The 22,987-nt window shown below is 38.1% G+C and overlaps 1 protein-coding gene across 2 annotated transcripts in view; it reads left to right on the top strand.

Moving 5' to 3' along the window:
* Nucleotides 1–22,987, top strand: part of BRE (brain and reproductive organ-expressed (TNFRSF1A modulator)) — a 724,026-nt gene that overhangs the window by 296,989 nt on the left and 404,050 nt on the right. The window lies entirely within an intron of this gene.

Here is a 22,987-nt window from a genome sequence, read left to right as displayed (position 1 = left end):
CCCCCCAGTGAGATGGATTGACACTGTGACTGCAGCAGTGGGTTCAAGTATGTCAGGAAGCTCTGATGACCAAGTGGCAAGTAGCTGCGCTGTAGCCGGGAAGACTTGTTTAAAATCCACTGGCTGCTCTGCAGGAGAAAGATGGGCAATCTCCTCTCATGATTAACTGCCTCTGAAAACCTGCTGGAGGGTCAGCTATGAGTTGGTTCCTACTTAACAGTATACAGCTACAACATAACATGTGAGAGCAAGTAAGGAAAGCACAGGACAGGATGGAGTTCACATCTGTTGTTCTTAGAGTTTCTGTGAGTGACAGCATAGAACAATAATAACAATGGCTTTAATTGGGGGCATATGTTGAAGTCTTGACCTCTGGTAACCTTGACTGGATGAAGTGCCTTTGAGATGTTTTCAATTAATGTGAATTCATGCTGAAATTATAATTCAATGCGAGTCCTTGATACATAATGAAATTTACGATACTGAATTTTAGTCTAGTATCAGCTTGAAACCTGAGACTCTCCTTGTCTTTCTAATTTATTAATTTATATTGGGGATGTTTTTCTTATGTTCTGCCATTGTATTCTGGAAGCTGATTAATATGATTTCTAGGTTTCAAAGGTCTTAGGAGTATTTGACCTCAATAAATAATATACAACAAACAACTTTTATAAGAATAGAATTGTTAACACATTTTTTAGAAACGATTTGAATTTAATTTTAATTTAACAAATAGAAATTAAAGTGATAATTTAAACAATTTCTGAATGTCATTTAAATGTTTTTTTCATTAAATGACAGGTATTTTCTAAATATTTGTTCTAAAATGAAAAATAATTATAATAAATATTAAAAGGCTAAGTGTGTTATTTTTTCTGCTTTATTTATTATGTTTATTTTATAGAAGATGGATTTATACCCTGCTATCATATTTACCTTGAGAATTTTACCTAAGGTTTTTAATATTTAGATCTGCATGTAGGCTGATTTCATGTCAACCACTATTTCTTTTTTCATAACTTTTCTTTTTTCTTTGCTACATATTATTATTAACCTCTCTCAGTTGACTGGATTTCATGGTTAATCTCTCCCCAACATACACCCCCCCACACACCCCTTTCTAGTTACCATGTTAACTGAGTTCTGAAGACAACCTACTAGGTATAAATACTCTTAAATCATATTTTCTTTCCCTCAGATACTATTCTGTTGGTGAGTGAAATATTGTTTTTGAAAAGTTAAAGACTACCTAGAGTCTACCTACATGGATTGTTTTGCCTTGTCTACTAAAGTTTGACATATGCCGTCTTCAGCAACATTTGGGAATTGTTTATTGAGTTTTGGTTATTCTGCATTAATTTTCCCCCCTGTTAAATATTGTGCTCTTTATCAAGGATAAGAAAATGTAATTCTTCTTCCTTTTATGGAAAATTTCTTACATTATATCTCAAAAAACCTTTTTTGCTATTTATCTTGGTTACCAAGTACTACTTTATTGTAAATGTCACAAGTGAATGGCTATAACAAACATTAATCCTCTACAAGTTAGGAGCCCAAATTCTGGGTCCTAGTCCTTGTGGACTGCTTTATCTCATGCCCATTGTGTCATCAGGAAGGCCCTTTTCTCCTTTAAACATCTGTGGAGATCTTCATGTGTACCTTGGTGATCTCCAGTTCTTTTTTGATGGTAGTCAGATCCCTCCTTCTCTGTTTTCTTAATTTTCCTTTTAACTCTAGTAGACAAAAGGTTATGCAGGACATACCCAAGGAAACTCTGCTTCTGTCATTGGCTCAGGCCTACCTAATATTTGAAAAATGGTATTGCTGTACTTCCAATATGCTTACAACAGATTGACTGATGACAACAGACCATGTTATAGAGAGTCCTTACATCTTTGCATGACTTCTACATCACGTTATGCGTAACTGCCAAACCCTGATAATCATAACCTTTTGAGGTTGACATATATTTTGAGAGTAATCCATTCAGTCCATGACAGTTATTTGCTGATTGTAGTAGTTTTTTGTAGAAAGACACTAATTATTCTTTTATTGGATTGTCTTTCTGAACTATGCTTATTAAATTTAGCCTTTTTCTGTTCCTCTTTATTTTTCTCTTTGTTTACCGTGAATATGTTAAAATTTTTTGGCATTAAATGAATTTTAAGTTGAGCTTCTTTCATTTCTGGCTGTTAGGTCAGAACTTCCTTCTTATGATTGAATAATATCCCATTGTATAGAAATACCCTGTCCCACTTTTCCATTCATCAGTTGATGGACATTTAAATGATTTCCCCCTTTTTGGCTATTATGAATAATGATGATATGAACATTTGTATACAATACAGTTATTTAGCTGTTTTCATTCCTTTCTCCTTATACTATTCTACTTGAAAAGCACTTAGAATTTTTTTATTTTAGAAACATTAGGTTGTGTGGTTTTTTAACCTAGCAATTTTCAGTGACTTCCTATCTCATTTACAATTAAAAAAACCCAAAACCCACCACAAAACATTCAAGGTCCTTATCCTGTTTTACAAACTCTGCTGTCTTTTCCTTTAATCTCACTACTTTTTCTCTGTCTTTTCCATTTGATCATCTTTATATTTCTGAAACATATCCCTTTTCAAGGCATTATTTTGAGATGCATTGTTCATTGAAATATTTTTTCCTTTGCTATCCACATGGCTACCTTACTTTGCATTGTTGTCTCAGTTTGACTTTCACAGAAGGCACTTCCTTGATTACACAATCTTAAGTAGCCACCCAGTCACTTATATTATTCCATTTTAATTTTGTCAATAATAGTTACTTTCTGATAGTTTTTTTGTTCCATGTCTGTCATGTTTATAACTTGTCATGTATATAATAGGCTCTTGATAATTCTTTATTGAGTTTATTAATGCATGACGGCCTAGTGGTAAAAATCTGTGCTGCATTCCCAAAGGCACAAGGTTCAATTCTACCAGTTGCTTCATGGGAAAAAGATGGACTATCTCCTTTCGTGCAATATACTGCCTCTGAAAACCTGCTGGAAGGTCAGGTATGAGTCAGTTCCGACTCAGTGATACACAACAGCAACATGTCCACTATGTTTAGAACGCGACTGATTCATAGTAGGCTCTTAATAATTATTTGTTGACTTTATCAATGCATGAGAATTGACCTGTTGTTCTTTTATAATCTGAAAAATTTAAATTAACCTTTTTGTTTGCTTGAACAGGATAAGGAAAAGCCTAGAGGTGAGAGAACATGATGTGTTCTTGGAATTGCTAGTTCAGTGTGTCTGGGACATAGTGTGAGAAATTTGAATAGTGAGATATGAAGCTGAAAATGTAAACGGGACTAGTGTGACCATCCCTCAAGTTTAAGTCAACTCCCATGGGGTACACATTGTATACTTGGATGGTCATATCATAGCTCAAAATGACGTCTTTTTTTTTATAGGTTTGTTTTTTTTTTTACAGAAGTTTTGGATTTCCATTCAGTCATTGCCACAATTTTCTCCCTTCCCACCCCTCCCCACCAGCTCGCTTCCCCCTCTGAAGAGAAAGAAAAAAAAAAGGGAAAAAATTCCTTCATTAGTATACAATTCCCACGTCCCTTCCCCCCACCCCCCACCCCAGTACACTTCTCTATGCAACCTTAATTCTGGATTCCTGGGCTAACCATAATACTCAATCATATATCACTTCTAATCTGTTCTTTCCCTCATCTGTTTTCAATACAATATACATAATTTATCCAGTTTTTTCTGTCATACCCCCACCCTGATGTCAGACCCATTCTACAACAGTGGCACCATGCAGTATTTGTCCCTTTGTGACTGAGATATTTCACTCAGCGTAATGTCCTCCAGGGTCACCCGCTTTGAATAATATTGCATGAGTTCCTTGTTTTTCAATGCTGCGTAGTATTCCATTGTGTGGATATACCACAGCTTCTCTATCCATTCATTTGTGGATGGGCCCTTAGGTTGCTTCCAACTCTTTGCTATTGTAAACAAAGCTGCAGTAAACATGGGTGTGCATATATCTGCTTGGATGGCAGACATGGTCTCTCTGGGGTATATTCCCAGTAATGGGATTGCTGGGTCAAATGGTATCTCTATTTGCAATTTTTTGAGAAAGCGCCACAATGCCTTCCACAATGGTTGCACCATCTTACATTCCCACCAACAGTGAATAAAACCTCCAGTTTCTCCACATCCTCACCAGCATTTGTTGCTTGCTGTTCTGTTATATTTTGCTATTCTTACTGGGGTGAGATGATATCTCATAGTTGTTTTGATTTGCATCTCTCTTAGAGCTAGGGACTTTGAACATTTCTTCATGTGCTTGTTGGCCATCTGAATGTCTTCTTTGGTGAAGTGTCTGTTCATATCCTGTGCCCATTTTTCTATTGAATTATTTACCTTTCTCTTATTGTGGTGTTCAAGTATTTTATAAATTCCGGATATAAGTCCCTTATCTGACATGTCATTACCAAATATTTTTTCCCAGTCTGTGGCTTCCCTTTTTACTCTATTGGAGAAGTTTTTGGATGTGCATAGGGATTTGATTCTTAGAAGGTCCCATTCATCTATTTTATCTTCTCCTGGTTGTAGATTTTCCAGGATACTTGGAAGACTTTTTATCTTGTGGATTAGGACCACTAAAGTTCTTCCAAGCTTTTCTTGAATGAAGTTTATAGTCCTTGGTTTTAGTCCTAAGTCCATGATCCACCTTGAGTTGGTTTTTGTATGTGGAGTGAGGTGTGGGTCTTGTTTTAGTCTTCTGCATACAGCTTTCCAATTTTGCCAGCACCATTTGTTAAAAAGGCTGTCATTTCCCTACTTAACTGATTTCATCTCCTTGTCAAAAATCGGTTGACCATAGGTAGATGGGCTGATTTCTGGATTCTCAATTCTATTCCATTGATCTATGTGTCTGTCATTGTACCAGTACCATGCTGTCTTAACCACCACGGCAGTGTAGTAGGATTTGAAATCAGGAAGAGAGATGCCTCCTACATTTTTTCTATTTTTAAGGAGTGCTTTGCTTATTTGGGGCTTCTTTCCATTTCAAATGAAGCTAGAGATTACCTTTTCCATCTCCTTGAAGAATGGGATTGGTATTTGTATTGGGATTGCATTGAATGTATAAATTGCCTTTGGTAGTATTGCCATCAAAATGACTTCTTATTGTCTTACTTGTTAAGACAAACATTATTTAAGCACATAATTTTCTTGGATTTTACTTTTTTATGTAAATATGTAAATTTTGATAAATAAATCATAGCTACTGTTAGATGTGTTCAACACTGGAGTTAGTTAATCACATTGACTTGAGGTGAGTAAGTGGAGTGAGAACACAAGGGTCGGATATGGAAATAAAGATGCAAATCAGGAGGCAACAAGATTTGGAGAGACAGAGCAGAAGATGGCACTGAGATGCGATTATAGTGTGTTATTTTAGTTTAGTGTGTTGGAGCCCAACATTATTTTATAAAAATATCAGATTATGTGCCTTTTATGGTCCTTACAGAGCTCTGTGACCTAGTGTTAAGAAGCTGGGCTGCCAACCCAAAGGCATGTGGTTTGGATCTACCAGCTGCTTTTAGGAGAAAAGTGAGCCATCTCCTCCTATGTGATTTTTAGCCTCTGAAAATCTGCAGATAGTCAGCTATGAGTTGGTTTTGGCTCGACAGCAAATAACAACAACACTGTGGCACTATTGTTTCTCAAATAGAATGATCTAATCCATTTTTGCTCACTTACATACTGCCTATATAAGTTTTTTAAAACTTTATGCTGGTTTACTTACAAAGTTTGTATACCTTGTTTTCACACTGGATCCTTCTCCTTTCCTTTACCCATCTTTCCCTCCACCCATCAAATTGTGTGACCCTATCATTAAGCTCCCCTCATCCCCTCCTTAGATCCTCATACTCATTCTACAATAATAGTCTTATATACTATTTGTCTTTATGAGACTGAGTTAATTCACTAACTCTCTAGTCCCTCCCATATTAAGTGGTAATTTACAAAATCATTGCTCCTGTGTGCTGCTGCATAGTATTCCATTGTATGGATGTACCATAATTTCTCAACCCATTCCATTGTGGTTGGACCAGGTTCTTGAGTAACACTTTTTTGAGCAGTGACTAACACTACTATGAACACTGGTATACAAGTCTCCATTAGTGCCTCAGCTCTCATTTTCTCAGAATACATTCAAAGCCGTAGAATAGCTGGATCATATGGAATCTCTATGTTCAGCGTTTTAGGAAACACCAAACTGCCTTCCAGAGTGGTTGACCATTTTACAATCCCACCAACAATGTATAAGAGTTCTTATCTTGCCATATCCTCTCCATCCTTTATTTCTTGCTGTCCTGCTAAACTTTGCCACTGATACTGGAGTAAGATGGTATCTCATTATGGTTTTGATTTGCATCTCTATTATTGCCATTGATACGGAGCATTTTTTCATGTGTCTGTTGGCCATCTGGATGTCCTTCTCTGTGAAAAGTCCATGTTTCTTGCCCATTTTGTAATTGGATTATAAGTCTTTTTCTTCTGGAGGAGTAGGACTACCTATATACTTTAAAATAAAAAAATTAATATTTTCTTTGGTTACCTTAAGAAGCCAAAGTTAATCATTCTGTCTCTAAGTTTGTATAGTTACATCTTCTTTTGCTTATTCCTTTCCTACTTTATGTTATATAATGTTTTAGGTCATAATCAGAGTGTGAAAAAAGTCATGGACATGATTTTGCTATAGGACATTCAACAAAGATGAAGTTAATTTGTCCTGTTGTGCTGCTAAAGTCTGAATGAAATTCACAGAAGTATGTTAACAAACATCAAATAAAAAGGCGTAGAAGGGTTGGGTTTCTAATAATGTTTTTGTAATATACAACTAATTTTCTTATTTCTATTTTGGTTTCCAGGTTCTACGAGTGATATTTCTATTTTCTCTATTTTAATGCATGACTTTATATATACATTCATTCTAATTTAACAGGATTTCTTCCTTCCTGATTTGATATTTTTCAGAGAAAGACTAATATTTACAACTATATATATAGAAATAAACATAGATTTTCATACAAGCTTTTCCCTGGAAAAAAATTTTAAGCAAGTTTCTTCTTGGAGGCAAGGAATTTGAAGCTCCGTCTCACATACTTTTGGGCACATGTCAAGGAGGAACTAGTCTTTGGAGAAAGATATCATGCTCGAAATGGTGGAGGGACAGTGTAGGAGAGGAGGATCCCCGAAAAAGATGGATTGACACAGTAACTAGGGCAATGTGTCGGAGTCAGTGACACTGACTCAGGGTAGGGCAGGCTTCACAGCTATTGTATATAGAGTCGCTATGAGTTGTAGGCTACTCAATGTCACATAACAACAATACAACAACAGAGAAATAAAAGGAGCCTTGTTGGCATAGTGCATAACGTGTTGGGCTGCTAACAGAGACTTGGTATTTTGAACCTTTCTTTATGGGAAAAAGGTGGGCAGTCTCCTCCCATAGTATTTACATTTTATTTTTAATTTTTATTTTATTAATTTTTTTGTGTGTTTGTCTCTGTGTGTGTGTGCACCAACAGGAGGTGCCCTTCTCCAGCAGAGCAACTAGTGGATTCAAACCACTCACCTCTGGGTTTGCACTACAGCTTCTTGCCACTAGGCCACCAGAGCTTGCCAGTGTTTACATTTTTTAAAAACCTGATAAAAGTCTGATTTGAGTTTTTACAGACTCAAGGACAGTAGGTTTGGGGTTTTTTGTTTAGAGAGAAGATTGAAACCTTCTTTAACTTATTTTGTTTTTTTAAACCTTGTTTAAGTTGCCCAGTACAGCATATGGTAAGGCTCAGTGATACTCAATAAATAATATTAGATCTTAATGTTGATTATTTTAAGTACAGTTAGATAGAATATTCAAACTAAAAACTCATTGCCTTTGAGTTGGAGCTGATTCATAGCCGATCCTCCAGTGGGATTTCAGAAGCTGTACCTCAGACAGAAGGCAACTCTGAGAACTCAGTAGTTAAGGAATTGTGCTGCCAGTCTGAAAGCATGTGGTTTGTTTGAATCCACCAGCTGCTTCACAGGAGAAAGATGGGTAGTCTCTTCCCATGCTATTTACTGCCTCTGGTAACCCAGTGGAGAGCCAGCTATGCGTCTCTTCTGAGTACACAGTATATAACGACAATAAAATTGCAAATGACGACAGAATTGCACAGGAAGAGACTGCTATCACTGTCTTAGGGAGCTTCTGGTAGATTGGAACAAACAGACAGGCTTGGCCCTTGGGGTTAACAGCACATCGTCCCATGGTCTATACCACTAGAGCTCCCCTACAGTAATGACAGAGGAATTTTTCCCCATAAATTCTCACTTAGAGTAATCATTTTTTTCTTTTCTTGTAGATAAAACATTTATATGCCTTGTTAAACTTTTATTTTTAATTTCCAGTTGACTAGTTTTCCAGTTTTTACCCAAGGGTTATGAAGTCCAAGTGGCAATAGAGTTCAGTGCTTTATCAGTTTCTCTAGATCTTGTATGTGTGTATGTACATAGACAGCTCTGGTGGCTTAGTGATAAGGAGTTATGCTGCCAACCAAAGAGCACGCACTTTGAATCCACCAGCAGCTCAGAGGGATAAAGATAGGCAGTCTCCTCCCTTGGGATTAATTGTTCATGAAAACCTGCTGGAGGTTCTTCAGTGAATCAGTTCTGATTTTACAGCACATAACAACAGTAGAGTGCAGGTGTGTGCACACGCACACGCTCCACTGACCAATAGACAACATCATGATGGATGGAGAGGAGAGTGAAACTGTCAACAGCTTTATCTTGCCTGGATCCACAATTAACATCCTTGGTACCAGCAGTCAGGAAATAAGGAGATGCATTGCACTAGGAAAATCTGCAGTTAGGGACCTCTCCAAATTATTGATAAGTAATGATGTTAGTTTGAGGACTAAGGTACACCTAATTCAAGCTATAGTCTTTCAGATCACTTGCTATGTGTTTGAGAGCTGGATGGTGAATAAGGATGACAGAGGAAGAATTGATGCCTTTGAACTGTGGTGTTGGAGAAGAGCACTGAACAGCCCATGGACACCAAGAGAATAAACAGATATGTCTTGGAGAAGGTGCAGCTAGAGTACTTTTTGGAAACAAGAATATTGGTCATGTTGCTCAGAAGGGCTATTCCTTGGAGAAGGACATGATACTGGGAAGGATGAAAGGTCTTGGGGAAGGGAGAGGAAGACCCTAGACCTAGATTGACGCAGTCACTGCTGTAATGGCCTCTTGTGTATCAGGAAGTGTGAAGATGGCAAGGATAAAACAGAATTCTGATCTTTTATTTATAGGATTGCTATGAGTCATACTGGACTCGATAAATCTAACAACATAATCTAAATTTATCTGTCTGTCTACACACACACACACACACACACACACACACACACATTTGTGGTTATCAAAATAATTAATTTGGTTTAAGCAATTAGGTTATAAACTGCACTATAATTAACCTCAAAGGCATGTTGTTTCTAATCCACCAGCTGCTCTGCTGGAGAAGGATAGACGTTGTTCTCCCTTGCAATTTACTGTCCCTGAAAACCCTCTGGAGTTTCAGCTGTTGGTAGATTCTGACTGAACAACACACAGCACCAACATAACATCTGAGTGCTGGAGCACTCAGGTGGTGTAGTCATCCCTGATGAGATGTGCAACTAACCCAAAAGCTGTGCCTCTCTGTTGGTTGAAATCTACCAGCAGCTCATTGGAGAAAGACGTTCAATCCTTATGTTTGTGATTATTTAAGCACACAGATGAACCTTTAATTCATGCAAAGAGAATACAACCACAGAATGACATCAATAGGGAAAGGAAGAGAGAGAGCGCGTGCCGTATATATAACACAAAACAGTCTTGGAATCCCAGTGGCAGGTCAGCTGTGAGTTGAGTTTGAACTTAATCAAAAGAACAAGCAATCTTCTTGTATAGTCTCTCCAGATTCATCTGCGTATTCCAGTTAAAACTCTTTTAGTTTATTTAAAACAAATTCAGTTGTCTATAAACATGTTTTATTCTTATAAATAAAACCTTAACAAATAACCTTAACAGATGACCTTAACAAATTATAATTAGTCTTTTAGTGTTGATGAATGTTTTCTGTTTCAAGGTCTTCCTGCTTCTTTGAGATTTATGTTGTCTCTGCTGTATGTTCCTGGGGATCTATTGGCGGGGAGGGCCTCTTGGCTCTAATCATTATAATTTTACTTTTTTCAATATAAAAATTCTATTATTTACATTTTAAGAATTTTAACCACATTAATATACTCTTACTTTCCTTACAAGTCATATAAGAGAAAGGTGGAGCTTGTTTTGCAAAATTGTAAAGATTGTTCCCCCTCTCTAAGTGTACTTTGATGTGGTTTCATCAAATATTCTCATGTGGTTAAAATGCTTCCATTACAACACTGATGTCTTTATGGATCTTTAATTCATGTGAAGAAAATAAAACAATAAGAATGACAAAAATAGAAGATAAAGAGAGACAGAGGCTTGTATATAACACAAAATAGCACTCCCTTCTACACCATACACCCTGCAGAAGCTTACATACCAGACGAAATCCAGTATACTTGTTGAGCATTTTAAGATCTAAGTTCCTAACATTTTTTATCATTACCTTAGGACATTTGGCTATGATCTTCAAAGAAGGTTTATATTAGAAACTATTTTGCCTGTTACTTGCATTTGAATAATCCCGACATAATTATCAGCCCTGTATCTGATAGACTAAATCCCAAAAGAAATTCCCTGAATTCCTAGTGTTAAAATATTCTTTACCAGCATCACTGTAGGTTTTTCCTCACCATTCCAAGGAAATACAGAAAAATAGATTTTTTAAATACTGAGATCATATGGAGAAAGTTTGACCTCATAATGTAGTGATTTGCTATAGTAGACTTGTATTATGTTAAGGTAAAAGCTATCACTGACTCATAGTCTATATTATCAGAAAACCCGATTTTATCCATAAATAGAATCTTTGGTATTAGAATGAAAAAAATTGAGTGATATGATTTTTCTTAATACTGTGTTCTAAGCATGTATGGATCTTATATGGGGTGAGATTAATTTATTCTGAAGTTGAAGGCTCATTTTAGAGTCTAGATTTTGCTCTTGAGTTAGAAAAATGATTTACATAACAACTTAGTGGGAAAATTCTTTCACATTAGTCCTGTTCTTTATTGTGGATGGTGTCGTTATGTGTTGTACAATCCACATCAACTCAAAGTGACCTTCTAGCAACTTTTCAGTGGCTGTAAATTACATGAGAGGAGATTCCCCATCTTTCTGCCATGGAGCAGCTGGTAGGTTCAAACCTCTTGCTTTTGAGTTACAGTTTAACTCCATACTGCTAGGCCACCAGAAGTCTTCTACTGTGAGGGATAGGAATAAATGTATACTAACAATAAGAAGCAGTGTAAATCCTCTGCATTCTTACTTTACCTATCAAGAAATAGGGTCCAAGTTTTATGGTTTGTAGATCAGACCAGACCAACTGTGCCTCTATTTGTCTTTTAGACTCAGAGGTGCACTTGTTAGTATGTTGATGGGCAGAAATTGTGTCCCTAAGGGAAAAAACTCTCTTCTAGACAACAAAAAATTTTTACCACTGTCTAATAGGAAATATCAAGATAAATGGAAAAAGGATTGAAACCAGCCATTATTTAGTCTTACTTGGATTCCAATCAACACCCTTGGTACCAGCAGCCAGGGGATCAGGAGACATATTGCTTTGGGCAGGCCTACTGTCAGAGACTTCTCCGAAATACTGAAGAGAAATTATGTCAGTGTGAAGACTATGGTGCACCTGATTCAGGTCATGGTCTTTTCAATTATTTGCTATGCATCTGAGAGCTGGACAGTGAATAAAGATGACAGAAGAAGAATTGATGGTTTTGTGTTGTGGTATTGGAGAAGAGAACTGAATATCCTTTGGACTGCCAAAAGAATCAATATATATGTCTTGGAAAAAGTGCAACCTGAGTGCTCCTTGGAGGCAAGGATAGCAAAGTTTCATCTCTTGTACTTTGAACACGTTTCTAAAAGATGTTATTCTTTGGAAAATGACATTATGCTTGTAAAGGTCGAGGATCAGTGAAAGAGAGAGAAGACCCCCAACAAGATGAATTGACATAGTGACTGCAGAATGGGACCAAGTGTATTAGAGATAATGAGGATGGCATACATTAAGACAGGAGTCAGATCTATTGTTCAAAGGGTTGCTATGAGTTGTACTCAATACGATGGCACCTAATAACAACAACAAAATATAAACAGAATTGCTGAACTAATTAAAATATAAATATTCTGATGGGCTAGTAGAAAGAAGCTGTGCTTCAATCCCAAAGGCACACGGTTTGAGGTCACCAACTGTTCCACAGAAGGATGGGCAGTCTCCTCCTGTGTGATTAACTGCCTCTGAAAACCGGCTAGAGGATCAGCTATGGGTCACTTCCCAGGTTCTGACTTCACAATGCACAACAACAACAACAACAACAATTCATAGTTACAAAATACAATATAGATGATCTGTTTGCTCTAAGAACAGAATTTATCAGCATATTTTTGTAGTTATTCTTGTCCAAGGAAACCCTTGTAGTTCAATGGTCAAGCATTTGACTTCTTACTGACCATCAGAGGAAAACAATATTATCTTGTTTACTGGAGAGTTAGAACTGACCCATAGCTGACCCCCCCCCCCCAAGCAGGTTTTCACAGGAGAAAATTGCCAATCGTTTTCCTGCAGAGTTGCTGGTGGCCTCGAACTGCATGCCTTTGGGATTGGAGCACAGCATCCCAATAGGCCATAAGAGCTCCCTAATGTTATCTACTTCTATAAAGACTACAGCTTAGAAAGTCCTATGAGGCGGTTCTTTGGTGTCAGTTGGGATTGCTGTGAGTCAGAAAATCAACTTGACAGTGCCTTATCAACAGCATTCTTGGGGGAGCTCTGGTGGCCTAGTGGCAAGGTGCTGCACCTGCAGTCCCAGAGGCGCACGGTTCGAATCCACCAGATGCTCTGATGGGGAAGGAGGGGCAATCTCCTCCTGTACCAGTCAGATCTGATTTGATGGTACACTCACACAAAAAATAACAAAATAAAAAAACAAACAAAAAACAAACAGCATTCTTGTCCTGGAAATTATTGATGCCAAGTTTGTGATAACCAAGAATGATGTTTTACTTGTTTGTTGTTTTCTTTCTTTTTCTTTTTATAAATGGGAAGCCACATTCCCAAGTGAGATAAATAAAGAATGTTTCTATTTGTCTACTGGAGTTTTTAGCATTTGGAAAAGTACTTAGAAACTAATAATACAGTGTTTGAATATGAGGAGAAGCTTACCTATAAACATGACATTTAAGAAGATTTCTTAAAAGAAGCCAATTTTATACAAAATATTGTGAATTCAATATCTTAGAGTTCAGAACCTTAGCATCAATATTTTACAGAAAGATCTGGAAAATTTCTCAATGTGACTGAACTAGAAGGTTAAATAGTAATTATTTTCTGCTGATAACAGGTATGAGAAACGTAACCTTTCAATTAAAAAAAGTTTTTTTTGTTGCATAAGAAAAGACCATGCTTGTTTATGTAGTCTCAGTGCTTGCAGGGATGTCTCAGAACTAGGTACCATTGATCCCTAGTCCTGTATAGAAGCAAGGCTATGACTCGTTTACTTGGGCTTCTGGTTTCTTTAATAATCCTATTCATACTACTTAGCATGACATAGCAAGCCCATTTATCCTCCTGGATTTCTTGCTGCGATTTAGTTCCTCTATGGAATCTTAATTATATCAGTATATGTAAGTTAATTTAATGGTGAAAAAGTGTAAATAGGCTCTCTCTATCAGGAGTAAATGTTGCCAACCTTTTTATGATACCACTCTACATGTATCAATCATGCAATTTATTTTGCCATGCAGAGACAGAAAGCAGAGATTAAGAGCATGTGGTCAATATATTAATGATTCTAAGACAGGTAATTATAGTGAAAAATCCAGCTTGTAATCATACATAGTCAAAGCAGGTCAGTGATAGCGAGGGTCTGAGGGTCCCTGCTTGCTGAGCATGGCCTGTGTAGGAATTACCTCTCCTGCCTGTTACTGCCTACTAGATCCTCTGTGTAGAATCGGTCTGATTTCTGATCACACTTGCAAACTCAGATGCTACAAAGACCAGGCAGGCAATGAAAAAGGAGTGAATCTAGCTTGGTAGAATACAGATGTTCTGTGACATGTTGTTCTTGTTGCTCTGGGCCATCAAGTTGAGTATAACAACTCATAGTGACTATGCACAACAGACTTGAACTCTGCCCTACCTTATGTCATCTTCACCATCTCTGACACACTCAAGCTCATTGCTGTAGTCACTGTGTCAGCCCATCTGTTTGGGGGGGTCTTCCTCTCTTCTGCTAAACCTCCGTCATTCCAAGCTTAGGCATGATATATTTTAAACTTCTCTCTCCTGGAATGTATATTTCTATATACATATAAATACACACACACACACACACACACACACACGACATACAATGTATATATTCTATCTGGATACTTATTCAAATATTTCTAGGAAGACGTTCAGCCAGAATCTTCCCTAGAAGCAAGGATAGCAAATGTCTCATGTATTTTGTGCATATTATCAGGAGGGACTAATCTCTGGAGAAGGAAGGACATCATGCTTGGCAAATAAGAGGGTAAATTAAAAAAAGAAAGACTTTCAACAAGATGAATTGACACAGTGGCTCTGACACAGCAGTAGCTGGACAATCTTTTGTTCTGTTGTACATGGGGTTGCTGAATAGGAACTGACTTGACAGCATCTAAAAACAACAACAAGAACAGCATCATTCATCTTTGTTGCTGCCACTATAACTTATAGAGAACCATTTGAGGTACAAAGAGAGACATTAATCAGTAAGATTTCTTTAAGGGTCTATTTTGGAAGCAGTGTAAATTTGGAAACATTGAACTTGTTCTGCCTGGTGGTGTTCATGAAAGGAGGCTAGATGTTGTCAAGGGTTCCACATATATTTTTAATTTTCAAAGCTTCCCCAAGTCAGCTATCTTGTGTTCTTGTATTGAAGACTTAGTATTGTTAAGACATCATCAGTGCTACTCAGAGCCATTGATAGATTCAGTGTAATCCCTATAAAAAAATCCAATGATATTCCTTCTCTTTTTTTTTTCTCAGAAATTTGAAAGTAAATCCTCACATCATATGAAATTGCAAAGAGTTCTGAATATCTAGTACGTAATGAGAAAAACAAGATTGGAGAGTTTCCATTTCCTGGCTTAAATATTTACTACAAAGCTATAGAAATCAGGGATGCATTCTGTCTCCATGCCTTTTCAATCTGTATGCAGAACAGATCATCCAGGAGGCTGGGCTGTATGAGGAGGAAAGTGACATCAGGATTGGAGGAACAACCTGTGTTAGGTGGATGACACAACACTGTTTGCTGAAACTGTGGAAGACCTAAAGCACTTGCAGTATAAGATCAAGGACTTCAGCCTTCAATATGAATTGAAGTTCAACATCAAGAAGACAAAGATTTTTTACCACTGGGCCAATTGGCACCATTATGATAGATGGTGAAGAGATTGAGATTAACAGCTTTAGTTTACTTGGCTCCACCATCGACACTTGGTACTATCAGCCAGAAAATCAAGAGACAAACTGCATTGGGAAATTAGGCTGTCATTGAACTCTCCAGATTATTAAAGAGCAACAACGTCAGTCTTGAGGCTAAGGTGTGCCTGATCCAGGACATAGTCTTTGAAATCACTTGCTATGCATCAGAGAGCTGGACAATGACTAGGGATGAAAGAAAGAGAATTGGTGCCTTTGAGTTGTGGTGCTCGGGAAGAGTGTTGAATATACCATGGACTGCTAGGAGAACAAACAAGTTTGTCCTAGAGAGGGTGACTCCAGGCCGCTCTTTGGAGGCAAGGATTCTAAGGCTTCATCTGATATACTTTGGGCATGTTGCAAGGCGGGACTGGTCCTTGGAGAGGGACACCATGCTTGGGAGGGTAGAGGGATGGCGAAAGAGAGCGAGACCTTTGATAAGAAGGATTGATACAGTGATTGGGGTGATGAGGGTAGGTGTGTCAGAGACGGTAAAGCTGGCAAGGACTAGAGCAGGTTTCAGGGCTATTATTGTACATAGGGTTGCTATGAGTTGCAAGTGACTCGATGACACATAACAACATAGTAATCAAAGTAGTGTGGCACTGGTCTAAAGATAGACATGTTCTTGTTGCTGTTATGTATCGTTGTGTCTGAACCTACTCATGGCTGACTCCCTAGTGGGTTTTCAGATGTAGTAAATCACAAGTGAGGAGATTGTGCATCCTTCTTTCTCAGAGCGTCTCATCTTTTGAGCTGCATGTCTCTCGGTTTGCAGCACAATTCCGTACTACTAAGCCACCTGAACTCAAAGACAGACATTTTGACTAGTGAAATAGAGCTGAGAATTCAGAAATAAAGTCTTAATATCTATTAAAAACTGATGCTACAACTATTGTAATTCTTTCTCTTGCCTGCAGTCTAATTTATAAATATGTACAAGCCAGGAGCTAATTGTCAGGAACTGATTTATATACTTAACATACATTATTTTATTTATTATTCTTAACAGCTCTTTGAAGTAGACTTCACCCCCCTGTTATTTTTTTTAAGATAAAATTCATGGAAATCAAATATATTAAGAAACTGGTTAGGAATTGTAGAACTGGAATTTGTGGGCAGTTTCCCTTTATCTGAAGACAAATGGTATTTCCAGCATACAGCACTGCAGCAGAAATTATCTGAATGGCTTTTTTTTTAGCTTTAATAGTCAAAATAGGAAGCCAAATTTCCCTATATCTGTCTTGATAGAGAATAAACAATTTATGAGGAAAAGACTAAATGAAGGCAGCAGTGTTCTGTGTTCCAGTATAAATCTATTTGGAGTGTTTTCTGAGGAGATGCAGCTATGCTGTGTAAAACAATGATTTGTGGAGAGAAAGGAAAAGGTGGCTGGCAGCTACCATCTATCTAGGTGATAGGGGACCCTGTGCCCGGGGCTTCTAGGAGCAGTTTATAAAGAGAGAATATGACTAGGAAGAAGAGCTGAGTCCTGAAAGTGGAAATGATGGATAAAAAGAGGCAGATATGGTTGCTAGAGATAAGACACTGTACTTATCTGCCTTGATGCTAATGAACTCTCACCATGTAGGGAAGTTTATGTTTAAAGTGAAATATTCAAGCAGGCGGCCCCTTACACATTTTACTCATCATCCTTCTATTTTTACAATGATGGTCTTGTGCAGTATTTGTTCTTGTGGGACTGTGTTGGTTCACTCAGTATGATTCTTTCCAGTCTCTCCCAAGTTATGTAGTATTTGTTGAAGTTGTTCCTCCTGCGTTCTGCGTAGTGTTCCATCATGTGAATGTCTTAGAGTTTCTCCATCAATTCTGTTGTGGTTGGACATTTGGGCTGTTTGCATGTTCTTGCTATATGGTGAGTGATCCTGCTGTGACCATTTGTGTACAAAAAAAGTATATATTCAGGCAGACTTGAAAATGAAAATACTCCTGTAGAAATTAGATTGAGGAAGAAGACATGGAACCTAGACATCTTCCTTTTCCTTAATTTATGCTGTAGAGTGGTATTAAAATATGGCCTAGTGTGACCAATGCATGACAGGAGAATCCTAGTAGCATGCCTTCCTCTACCCCTAGTATTCTGACTCACTTATAACCAATACAAAATGGGCTTGGTTTGGGGTTTTTTTTAGTGCAAGATTGCAGATTGCTAAGTAGTGTTTTGACTTAATAGGGGTAAAGTCTGTTGAGGATCATTGTTCTTTGCCTTTGAGTTGATTGTGATGCATGATGATGTCATGAGAAGAGGAACACTTTCTAGCGTTTTCAAACTCTGTGCAGAGACGAGTTGCTCTTTAAACTGTGACTGTGATTTTCTTAAGCAGATTGCCAAGCCTTACTTCTGCAGTACTTCTAGATATGTTTGAATTGCCAACGTTTTGGTTAGTGGTCCTGTGCTTCACCATTTAGTGACCTGGACACCCTAACCATTAAGGATTAGACAAACAGAAGAAGAACTAAGAGAGAATAATTGTCACTCTGAAATACCTCATAATATGGTAGATAAGGTTAGCAAGCATTAACTTGAAAAAATAGTTAAGTATTAACTTTTATGCTCTGTGTATAATACGATTGGGCAGTGCATCCTAGTTTGAAAGTGCTGTTATACAAAAATGACCTTAAGTGGGCAACTTTAAATATAACAAGTATATTGTCTCACAGTTCAAAAAAAATGAAAGCTTGACTTCAGGACATGATTCTGGAGGATGGCCATTCTTTATTGACTTTGGGTTCTAGTTGTGTGCCATCAAGTAAATTCTGACTCAGTGATTTTATAGGACGAAGTGAAACTTCCTCCGTTTCTAGGCTTTAAACTTTATGGAATTGCCATATCTTTTCTTTAGCAGAACACTGGGTGAATGGGAACCACTGGGGTTTTTTTGGTTACCTGCCAAACAGCAGCTGTTGATCTTTGGTGTTTTTTAGTGTATATATGCCCCTGTATGTGTGCCTCTGGTCCTGTTCTTCTTTTAAGTGATCACCTATACATTGGGGGGATCTCTGCTGTTTAGCCACACCATGAGGGACCACTTAAGCTCAAGCGGAAGGCAGCAGGACAGCTGGAGCAGCTCGAATGAGGTACTTTGGGAGGAGGGACCCTGCTCTCTAGCTTGAACACATTGGGCCCCTTAAGCTCAAGCAGAAAGGAGCACAAATGTATATAGATGCTTCACAAAATATTGATGTTCCCTGGGTAATTTTATAGTTACAACAGCCTAATATCTACTAAGGAAAGAATCCAAAAATGTCAAGAAAGCAGCAGTCCATCTCAGCTGTCGTGAAAAAACAAAATAACCCTTCTCCTAAAAAAAGCAGACCCAATGAATACCCCAGATAGAACCAGAAGAAATATGTTGATGTAGAGTTATTTGATGAGCTACAGAAAAAAGATACAAATGGGGGAAGAAACAGTGGAAGTCAGTAAGAAAGCAAATACCTCAGAGACAACAGTCCAGAAGAAATATATTGAGGAGGAGCATCTTGAACATCTGTGGAGGAAAATGCGTAAGTGATCACCTGTGTGATTTTAGATCACATGTGAGGTTTCAGATTCACTGTACTTTGGTATGATGCTATCTATGTAACTAAAGGAAACTCCTATTTTCAAAGAGGCTGATACTTACAAGTATCAGACATGAGGACTTTAGCATGTTTTATGGTGATCAATCTAGTTCATATATATAATATAGGTTGTTGTTAGGTGCAGTCAAGTTAAATACGACTCATAATGACTTTATGAACAACAGATCTGAACCCTAATCTCATCCTCATCATTTCTGACAGAGTTGAGCCTATTACTACAGGCATTATGTCAGTCCATCTCGTTAGGTGTCTTCTTCTCTTTCACTGACCCTTTCACTTTCTAAGCATGATGTTCCTCTCTAAGGAATAGTATCCTCACTTAGCAACATGCCCATACTGTGTGAGATAAAGCTTTGCCATCTCCGCCTCCAACAGCATTTTGGCTGCACTTTCTTTTGAGACGTATCTGCTTGTTCATGAGATTCTGTTCCAGAAATTCTGTTTTTTATGTCACTTAGATATCTTGTTGGTCTTTTAATTTTTATCTTTTTTTCCCATAGATTTTCTTTTATTGAATTTGTTACTGTTACAGAATTCTTGCATTGCCGAAACCATACCTGAGAATTCAAAGAAAGAAATGATACAATGGACAGCTTCATCTACCCATCAAACAGTATTATAAAACTTGATTCATGTGTATTTTGATAATTTCACAATCTTTAAAAAGTTTTATCAAAAGTGGGGATTTGAAATCTGCTGGAAGTCTTTAATTCCTAGTACACTATACCATTAAATAACACTTCTACATATTCATCTCAGTTCATTCCTTAGTTACATAACTCCCAGGAAGATTTTGCTGGAAGAGATGCATTCTTTCCAGGGAAAATTTGTGGCTCAATGACCAAGAGATTACTAGTTAAGGTTTTTGGTTCCGAAACAAAGTATTCCGTTTAACCAAGAATCCCTTGTTTCTCTCAATCAACCAACCTCCCCTTGGCTCAGCTACTCACCTCAACACCTCAGAAAGCAGGTAGCCTGTCTGCTACCTCAAGTAATGGCAACACTATTGCCCAGAAATAGTTGGCAGGTCCTTTCAGGAGATTCTATAGATCTCTTCAGTGTTCAATTCCTGCATTGACACTTTTTATCTAGATTGAACTATTAAAAATCGCTCCCTGATCAGGATAGCTGTGCCCACCCACTTGCTTCACTCTTGCCAGTAGCAAGTCTGCAACTCCTACATTTGGCAAAGGGATTTATCACAGAGAAACTCAGACTCTCCCCTTCAAAGTGGTACCATATCACTGTGAAATCTTTCTATTGAACCAAAAAGGCAAAACCCTGGGTAGCTTCTTCAAATCCTGTTTAAGGGCTTTCAAAAAAAAAAAAATTGAATCAAAATAGTTGAAGGTGTAATAATCAAAACCAGAAGTGCTACATTACCTGTCTTTCATCCCTGACCCCCTAAATGGACAACAGAAAGACACACTCAAAAGGCTGGTAACAGCACTTAGCTGGGACAAGTGCTGCATCTACAGACTGTCAAGAACCTTAGAGAGATGGGGACACATGTGAGATCCGGATTTCTTGTAAAAAAAAATCCCACAAGATTCATGAAATGAAAATGGTGAGGCGAGGCTTTGCTCAACAGTTAAGTGAAAGCTTCAGCCTGCCATTTCCCACACAACTGAGACCCAACTAAAACTTTAATAGCACATGAAGTAAGAACCCCTCAGGCCCAACCACCATCCTTTTAATCAAAGGCTTTTTTTAATCTTTTATTAATAATAAATTTTATTATCAGTCTTTATAAATATAATCGTTATTGGTCTTTGAGGGTTGGACATACCACATATCAATTTATAAATATATTTTAATATATAGATTTATAAAATACATAAATAAAAATAGTAAGGTACGGTTTGTTATCAAGTAGACATTGCACGTCAGGGACTGACTACTTGCATAAAAGTTATATATTAGAAACCTTACTGACAAAGTATATGTTAGCCCTCAAAAAGAGTAGCTTTTAAAGGTTACAAAAGGAAAAAGGCCAGCTTAGCAGTAGACATGATCTTGTAATCATGTGACCCTGGTGAAACTGTGAAGGCCTGTTGTTGTTGTTGTTATGTGCCATCGAGTCATTTGTGACTTATAGTGAACCTATATACAACAGTTTGCTTGGCTCCATAGTCAACAGTCTTGGCACCAGCAGCCAGGAAATTAAAAGACGCATTGCCATGGGAAAGTCTGCTGTTAGGGACCTCTCCAAAGTACTGAAGAGCAATGGTGTCTCTCTGGAGACTAAAGTGCGTCTGATACAGGCTATGGTCTTCGCAATCACTTGTTATGCATCAGAGAGTTGGACAATGACCAGGGAGGATAGAAGGAGAATTGATGCCTTTGAGCTGTGGTGCTGGAGAAGAGTATTGAGAATACCAGGGACTGCTAGGAAAACAAACAGATTTGTCCTGGAAAGGGTTAAACCGGGCGGCTCCTTGGAGGCAAAGATTCTGAGGCTCCGTCTAACATACTTTGGACATGTTGTGAGGAGGGACCGGTCCCTGGAGAGGGATATCATGCTTGGGAGGGTGGAGGGTTGGCGCAGGAGAGGAAGGCCCTCTATGAGGTGGATTGATTCAGTGACTGGGATAATTGGGATGGGAGTGTCAGAGACTGTGCGATTGGCACAGGACAGAGCGGAGTTTAGGGCTGTTGTACATAGGGTCGCTATGAGTCGCAAGCGACTCGACGGCACATAACAAAGCAACATATACAACAGACCTAAACTCCGCTCTGTCCTGTGCCAATCGTACTGTCTCTGACACTCCCATCCCGATTATCCCAGTCACTGAATCAATCCACCTCATAGAGGGCCTTCCCCTCCTGCGCTGTCCCTCCACCCTCCCAAGCATAATGTCCTTCTCCAAGGACTGGTCTCTCCTCACAACATGTCCAAAGTATGTTAGATGGAGCCTCAGAATCCTTGTCTCCAAGGAGCTGCCCGGTTTAACCCTTTCCAGGACAAACTCTTTGTTTTCCTAGCAGTCCATGGTACTCTCAATACTCTTCTCCAGCACCACAGCTCAAAGGCATCAATTCTCCTTCTGTCCTCCTTGGTCATTGTCCAACTCTCTGATGCATAACAAGTGATAGCAAAGACCATGGCCTTTATCAGTGAAGGCCTACTTGATTTAAAAGTAGATAGTAATCTAGGTTGAGAGAAATTTCTTACAAGAGGATAATGAGAGATGTACATGGAAAAATAAGGTGGAAGCATCTTGAATATCAGGGGAATGCTTCCAAATTTTATAAACACGTAGTCTTGATACCCTTATACTTGGATTCCAAGAATAATAACTTCTTATTTTCTAGGCTTCATTTCTTCCTACCTCCAGTTTTCTTGCAATATTATTGCCAGAGTAGTCTAATAATCTCTTGAAGCTAATGACTTCTTGTTAGATATGGTTTCCACCCTCTTGGGCCATGTTATTTCAGTCTGCTATCCAATATGTATGCTCAGTCTGAAGCAGGCAGCTCTCCTGAAGGCCTTACCTGTGCTGTGATGGTTCTTGATGCTTTGACTTTGCCCACATTCCTTCTGTCAGCTCTGATGCCCCTATCTAGTTATCTTTTTTCTTGAGAGTTTATTTATTTGACATAAAAAGAAAATTAACCCCAAGCAAGTTCAAGATCTTTACACTTGGTTTGAACTGTTGATAAAGTATCAAGTC

This window comes from Elephantulus edwardii, unplaced genomic scaffold, assembly GCF_000299155.1.
Source record: "Elephantulus edwardii isolate Elephantulus edwardi_28Jun2011 unplaced genomic scaffold, EleEdw1.0 scaffold00009, whole genome shotgun sequence".
Classification (NCBI taxonomy): domain Eukaryota; kingdom Metazoa; phylum Chordata; class Mammalia; order Macroscelidea; family Macroscelididae; genus Elephantulus; species Elephantulus edwardii.
Note: the sequence above shows the minus strand (reverse complement) of the source record. Positions and strands in the feature narration are given on the sequence as shown.